Source organism: Ananas comosus, unplaced genomic scaffold (genome assembly GCF_001540865.1).
Source record: "Ananas comosus cultivar F153 unplaced genomic scaffold, ASM154086v1, whole genome shotgun sequence".
NCBI classification, from domain to species: Eukaryota; Viridiplantae; Streptophyta; class Magnoliopsida; order Poales; family Bromeliaceae; genus Ananas; species Ananas comosus.
Window position 1 is genome coordinate 8,882 of NW_017890908.1, and position 8,232 is coordinate 17,113.

At 45.8% G+C, this 8,232-nt stretch overlaps 1 long non-coding RNA gene across 1 annotated transcript; it reads left to right on the forward strand.

Moving 5' to 3' along the window:
* The first annotated feature begins 418 nt into the window (after positions 1–418).
* LOC109704406 lies at positions 419–2,554 on the forward strand. Its single transcript, XR_002214367.1, has 3 exons — positions 419–463; positions 579–643; positions 2,520–2,554. It is a non-coding gene; the product is annotated as an uncharacterized LOC109704406 (long non-coding RNA).
* Positions 2,555–8,232: the final 5,678 nt, after the last annotated feature.

Consider the following 8,232-nt stretch of genomic DNA (forward strand, 5'->3'; position numbering starts at 1 on the left):
GGGTTGGTATTGAATTGGGACGCCTTTTAGTTTCGTTGCTTCCAACTGAGCTAGAAGTTATTTACAGCAGTAAAGAGAAGTTATTTGGACTATGAATTACCTACTTTAGCTCAGAGAAAAAGTTGTTTTAAAGCTTGATGAAGATAATTAGTGAATTATGACTCTAATTCGAAGCTATATGCGATTATTTGAGCGAATTGATACAGTTTGAACTTGTTCCTTCGCAGCAGATTCTTGAACAACTTGGGGCTAATTTGGTGACCAGGGAGACTAGTTTGAAAGGTGTTCCAACTAAGGGTAAGCTGAAATTGCTGTGAGGAAACTGAATTTGCAAGATTCCGACTATATATATCAATATTTGACGACTATGATGCCGTTTTGGAAATTGTTCGCAGTGGGCTTGCGACGAACTTTCGGAGTATTTCCGGCTGATGCGTGAAGGCTTTTAGAAGCTTAACTTGAGGTATTAACTGAGCCAAAAACAGGAATTTAAGCTATTGCTTTGTACTAAGTACCATGTGTGCCGAAATTGAACATTTCGGTCGTAGTTTGATGTGTTTTTCGTGTTTCGTTTTCAGCAGAGTTGGGGCTTCGTTGAGTTGAGTTTCGAGACTTCTTGTGGCTGGATTGAGCTTAGTGATAGGTGGGTCAGACCTTCCCAAAATGGGTGAATTCCCTCTATATCTCCTTTGACATCTAAGTTGAAGTTATTTCATATTCATATGAATATATGTATAGTTTAAGGCATTGAGATATGCACAGATATGTAGATCATATCGGAAATGATAGCATCTTTAAATGATAATAAAAGATTCATGACTTGTCCACTCTACATGGTTACCTGTTAAGTACTATGGATTCATGATACTAGTAGCTTGCATATGCAATTTGGCTTGATGTTATCCACGAGGATAGAATGGTAAATTCGTGAATGGACCAATTAGTTCTGTTGAACAACAAAGGAACTGATGTACTTAGGATTGAGCTATGCAATGTTATATAACAAGTATAATGGCTAAACTCTGAAAGATCAGGTAAAGGCTTGTGTTTGTATTTGCATTCCTAATTGTAGAATGAATGGCATGGAGATCATGTGAAAAGTATTTATCGTTTATATTCCTTGATTGTATTATTCTATTAGTTTCTACATTCACATGATACATTCATATTGAGATTCATATTGTGGTATATATTCTAGTAAGTAACTAGAAGTTTATATGATGGCATAATTGAATGATATACAACTGAATATAATCTAGTAGATAACTAGATTTAAATATGATGACATACTGGTATAGTCAAGTAGAGGTGATTGTTTCATATTTGTTTGCTTCAAGTAATAGAAGTTTATATTGAACTTCAGATTATGTGCCATGAGTCTATGAACAGAACCTTAGTAAACCACTTTCCTTATGTGTAAGGAGTAGTGAGAGATTGTGAGTGACTGACCAGGTATAGCCTGATAGAATGACTAGTGTGATGTAAAGCTTTAACTTGTCAAGTTATATTAACGACTGGTAGAATCTTGTCAACAAGTTGTTGATAGTGACTTATGATTGGGTACTACAGTGCCGACCTTGGGTCGAGTTGAGATTCCATGTCAGAGACATGATGCTGTTGAGATATTTGTACCCTGGACTATAGCTAGCATGCCATTATGCTCTTTCGTACATGCTTGCGGGGGTCGCGCCCCCCAAGCCCCGCGTTCCGGAGTGGCTTGAGTTGAGATTCCATGTCAGGGACATGATGTTGTTGTGAGACTGGTACTGTGGACTACGGCTTGCATGCCATTGTGCGCGTTTGCACACGCTTGCGGGGTCGCTCCCCCCCAAGCCAGCACTCCCGAACAGCTTAGCGACAGATGCTCGCAAATGTACGAAGTGAGCGCCGAAATGGAATGCCGTGGGGGAGGCTCATCCCTAGAGTGGGGATGTTGTCTACCACGGGGCCATTAGGCACGGCGCGGCTTGAACTTACCTTGTGTAAGTCCGTTGAAAATTGGATTATGTCAAGTACTTTAACCTTAGCTGGACAGAGTAGTAAAGTTACTATATGTCTTGGGTTAAGTGAACTTATTGATGAACATACTAGAAAATTGACATCTAAAATGAGCTTAGTGCTGAATAACCTAAAAGTTGACATTATGATTGGTTAGCGACATAAAGAATATTTCATTCTTGCTAATATAGAAAGTAATTACTTGATATTATCTGTAATTCCGGTAATAATGAATTATCTAGCTTGCAATCTGGTATATGTTTGGTTAAATTGTCACGTAATATGATTGATAGAATTCATCGTGATAATTGATACCTGCAGTTTATCAATATTTATTAATTGTTGAGCAAATAGCATGAGTAGTTTACTTCTCCATCTGCTTATTGCATTTACTTGCATATTTATTATTATTTACTCATGCCACAGTTGACCTAGTGGTGTACTTCGCCACTCTTGGCGGCTTACCCACTGGGAACTATTGTTTAATAGTTCTCACGCCCTCTTTGTTGTTGCTTTTACAGAGCCTTCCACAGCGGGAAAGGCTAGGGTTTCTGGCGAGAGGTCAGCGGCTAGCTAGAGCCTTTTTGGACGTGTACTAGATCACCACCAGCAGTTTATATAGTTTAATATAGAGTTGTATAAAAGTTTTTTGTAAAAGTATACTTTGTTCTTATTTACTGTATTAAGGTTTTGGGTTGTATAAGTTTAAACTTAAAAGTCGTGCTCTGATTACCTGGTTAGAATTATATGCTTTTACTATATGGTTGTAGACGTCTTGTGTATACTTGAGTTGTGATGTACACGGCGGGTCTATGCACGCGACCGGATATGCTTCCGTTGGTACCCGGGCGTGACACCTGGGTCGGAAGCTCTATCGACCGCTACGAATCTCACGTCTCGTCTCAACCCTCACCGCACGCGATACCTGAAAAATAATGGGGGAGGTGAGAACATGTAAACATATCTCCCCTCCCAGTGAGTACCGCAAGCCGAAGAAGGCGAGGAGTACTCACCGGATCAGGAAGAGCTATACAACAACACCGGTCAGTGGAAAGTAGAAACAATAATAAACGAAAGAGATGTATAAGGTAATGAGCAGATATACCGAATACAGTAGCAATAAACTGAAAAAAAGTAAGAACTAGACTGAATAACGGCTACCGCTACTGTAACTGGAACAGAAAGCATACATGAATATCTACTATAGTAGCAAGACAACTATAAAGCAAGAACTGTAAGTATGCATGCAACGACTGCTATTATAGACATATGCGTCAACTGGATGTAAAGACCAAATATACCCAATCTGAAATCTGCTGCTCTGTTGGTCCGTACATGAACCTCAAGCCTGTGCCACTACTACTCTCCAATGCATATAACCCCTCTAGGGCTCACGGGTTGACACCTGCAACCACTTTTTCGGAAAAGAACACTCCTTGCGGTGGATCAGACCGCCAGTATTCGTGAAATGCGACGAGTATCGGGCGGTCAATGCTGATATGCTCAAAGGCCAAACGTCGGCAACCAGCCGACAATCCTGCCCACAGGGCTCATCGACCGTATAGGTCATCAACTGTAAGGAAGCACAAGAACTAACCACTCAGGTCAACTAGGATGGGACAACATCAACATCCTCTCAAACATATGCAAATACTGCTCAATGAACCACAAGGACTGACCACTCAGATCAACTAGGATATATGCACAACGAATCGACGAATAAGTCATCAGGGTGTATCAATAGAATCCAGAACTACCGTCGGCCACTAGGCAACAATCCAACCCCTTTAGGGTACATCGATTACAACGGTCATCGAGCGACAGAAGTCAAGGAACCGATCGCATGTGTCACAAATACGGGATACAAGAACAGACCAACCAGGTCACTAATACGAAGTACGAGAACCAACCAACCAGGTCACTGATATGAAGTACAAGAATCGATCAACCAGGTCAACAGATACGCACATAGATAGAAACACTCTACTCCTACTCAGGATACTAAGCATGCAAACAACGAGTAGAGTATAATGGAATAACATGGGTGTAAGGCTCAATATATACTATGTAATATTAACAACCGAAGAGTAAGGAAAAGAAACCATCACCGAGCGTGCACCACTGTACCGACGTCGGATCGAAGTACCCACCTGAACGTGTCTGATGAAAATTTCTCGACTGTGAAGACAGTGCAACCGAACCTACGAGAGGTCCAACGGTTTAGGATCTAACCCACTGACATGTAACGCTAACTCACAACCCCCCTCATAGCCCCATAGAATCGATTTCCCAAAACCGATTACCGAACATGCCGGAAGTTCCGAAAACCGCACCGGAACTTCACCGTCGCTCACCCGTCGTTTTCGAACCCTCGAAACGACACGGGTGACCAGCCAACAAGGCTCAGCGATGCTACAATCAACCACGAGGCACCGTCGGATGAATTCTGAATCGAAAACGCGTTCTATCGGCGGATTTCGCCGAAAAACGCTCCGGAAATCACTTTTCGATTTCCGCAAGGGCTTGGGGCCTTGGACGATCAGTCCAGAGGTTATCCTCCGCCCAAACAGGCTGCCAACAGCAGCTACATCGAAGCAAAAATCCTAAAAGCCCTTACTATAGCATGCAATCTCATTATTTTATGCGATTTACCCAATTTTATGGCTCGTTAGCGCAACCTAGGGTTTATTCGGCCAGGGCGAGACACTCGCTGTTAGGTCTCGGCGTGCCGGAGGCCGTGCTCACCTTTCGGAGAACGGCCGACCACTGCGGTGCGCGCACGAGCGACGCGAAGATCTGTGAAACAGTGCGCACAGCGCTAAGATAGCGACTAACTCGCTAACCAGGGCATCTCTGCCGCTGTCGGAGGTGAGCACGATGTTCAGCACGAACCCTAGATCATCGTGCTCACTTCCCGCGGTGGCGGGGAGTCATCGAATAACCGGAAAGGTGGCCGGAAAGCTAAACTTCTATGCTGGAATATAAAAATAGCTTTACCGGACCCGAGGAGACCTAGGGTTGGTCGCCGGCGGCCGGGAGGCGGGCACTCCGGCCGGGGATGGGAGCGGCCGGTCAGTGGGGTCCGGGGAACCAGATGGCCGGAGTCTGGAGGCGGCCGGTGGCGCGGCGGAGGAGATCGACTCCTCAAAGCTGTTCTCGGGTTCAAGCTTCCCGGCGGCGCGGTGGCGGCCGGAGGAGATCGGGGCGGCTACGGTACGGCGGCGGAGGCTGAGGGGAAGGTGGTGCACCCCCCGGTAGGCGGCGGCGGCGCTTGGAAGCAGAGCAGACTCGGCCTCAGCCCGCACGGTTCTAGGCGGCCGCAAGATGGAGGAGCGGCGACCGGCGGCGCGCGGGGACGGCGGGGGACGCGCGCGCGGGGTTGCCGGAGGTCGCTGGGGCCGACAGGAGGGCGGCGAGGCCAAAGGAAGGCAACGGCGGCACGCGGATACCGAGATCACCCAGGCTCGGTCTTGGTGACTGCAGGTGGACGCAGCTTGCACAGGGGCTCCGGCGGCGCGCAGGGACGGCGGGGGCCGGCGCCGGAGATGGGCCTCGGCCAAAGGATGATGGAGCTCGGGCCCGGATGCTCCCCCGGGCCCAACAACCAAGGATGTGGCAAGTCGGAGCTAGAGGGAAACCGAGAAGAAGCCGGGGTGACTTTTCCGGCGGCCGGAGCAGCTCGCCGGCGGCCGGGGCATGAGCACTGGTTGGGCAGGGTGGAGGTGGGGCGGCTAGGGCAGCTAGGGATGATAATTAGGGTTAGGGTTCCCTGGTTGAACCCTAGAACCCTATTTATTCTATGTGTACAATTACGGAAAACCCCTCATAGTTCAGTAATTCTTACCAAGCCCCCTGCCTGCATGTGGATTATTCGTATAGGTCCCTCAACGTTCGAATTCGCGCAAGACCGCACATAAAATATTGGACCTTTTCGCGAATAATCGATTTTGCCAACTTGACCTCTCAGCGGACTTTTCAAGATTCCCGAAGATCCGTCCGTCGGATTTCCGAACGGATTGCGCCAGCGCTTTCAGTACGACTGGGGCATCGAATCTAGCATTTTATTTCATCGAATTTGGTCTTCGATCAGCGACGAAACATGCCCTCTTCGTTTTCACCATATAACCACTTATGTTAATACATGTAATTTCCATTAAACCCCTTTTTCTCGACAACCGTGCCTCAGAACCCAATTCCGTCAGTGCCATTGGTTCCAGAATAGCTGAACCGATTGAAACGAGCTATTGGATCACTATGAACGGAGTCCGATACGCGCCGAAAGCCAACTCTACTCCGTGGCTTCACCGAAAAACCAGGTTACTATTCACTTTAAGTGAAAACTAATAATCGCGTAACTTCTCCATTCGAACTCGGTTTCTCCTGAAACTTGACGAGTGCTTTTGTAATTAAATTACACACCTAAACATCGTCAACAGGGAGTTTAGTTGCACTGTCAAAATTTCAGTCCTTACATTATCCCCCCCTTAAAAGAAGTTTCGTCCCGAAACTTGACCACGTACCCATTGAAATAGAATTCAGAAATTACTTCCACCACTGTGGTATCACCTTTGAGTATTGGTCAATTACATTTTCATGAATTTGGACAGATCAATCTCCGAATAAGGGAAGAATAGGACTGCGGTTCTACTCGAACCACACGAGAGAGAGCGTACCAACCCAAAATCTACGAACCAAGACTTACCAGGATCAATATCATCCTATATCCTGTGGACAAAAACAGTCCCGCGACCAGGATTATTCGATTCCAACTTGCCAATTCTGAGATAGTAATTCAACACTCCGAAGCTCTAGATCCACTCTACCTTGGTCCGTGTAGCCGTAACCGACTCGACTACGTTGCTAGTTCACGTAGAAGAGACACGAGTCAACACCACAAGTTTGGAGTCTATTCACGTAGACTGAAACAAAATACTCCTGACTAACCAACAACATCAACCTGCTCATCACGAGCAAAAAAGAAACGTAGCTCTAAGACCTTAGTCAAAACTCTTACCTTGGAGACCACAGTTTCCTACCAGTAACCACACAACTGCCAAAACCTCCAATAACGGAAAGTCTCCTACGACAATCTATAGTCCTAGGTCCAAGATCTCACTTTCCACCTGTCCACAAGATCTAAGGCTGACAATACTAATTGAGCTCGACAATTTTGTCCCCTCAAACTTAGTCCGGTACCAACAGACCACCAAATGCCCTTTGCAAGTCCATCATTTGATGCACAGGTCGCAAATCGCAAATGCGATACTAACCATCGGTGATGCTCAACACCTGTCTCTACGAGACCCTGTCGCTGCCGTCCTACAAGGGACCCTAGCGATCGATGTTCCCAGCAACACGCGATTACTTGTATCATTGAGACTCCAGCGCACCTGTCATCAATTAACCGGACAAGCAAGCTAACCCAAGGTTTACACGATAAGCCAAGTCGCAAACATTTCATGCTATCACATACGGTGATGATCAAAGCCAACAACCAGGCTCAAGTCGCTCAACCACTGATTCTAAACCTCACGACAACAGACCGAGACTACTAAATAACCAAACCTTTTAGTTGTGGAAGGCACAACTAAAGAATTAAGAACACTCAGACTCGAACCAACGTCAGAACCATCAGCAGTGACGATAAGTCAACTGCACAAAACCTACCAGGGAATAATCCAAGGCTCGCTACATGGTCAAAGATGATCATCACTTAAGCTTTCTCCTAAGACAAGCTAGAGCGAATACTGACCCAATCCAAAATGTCCTAAACAGGGAAAAGGGTATTTCGTCCTAACTTTCGACAGTACATTGTCTGCAGCCAAGGTACTTATCAAAAGAAAAGCGAAATATCCGAAGATTCGCTACCAACAACGAGTTGGAAGTGTGACACGTCAAAGTATCAAGCCACCTGATACCTCTTCACTGAACCAAGAGTTCACAACCCTTGCATCGACTTTATAAGTCGACATTCGAAATCAGAACGACCCTGAACCGACTCTCAGGGAGTCCTATAACTTTCAACATCCAAAAGCTACTAACGACACTAAGCCGCGCACCGTACTAACTGAGGCTTTAGAAAACGGTTTCTCTAATCGATTTTCGCACCTCAACCGAGTTATAATCAAAGCTCCGAGAATTCCGACAATAACCTGGAGTCTCTCGAATCAAGACGGATCCTACTAAACCATCTACTATCTCCTGACACTAATTTAGGTGTTAGAACAATCGCAT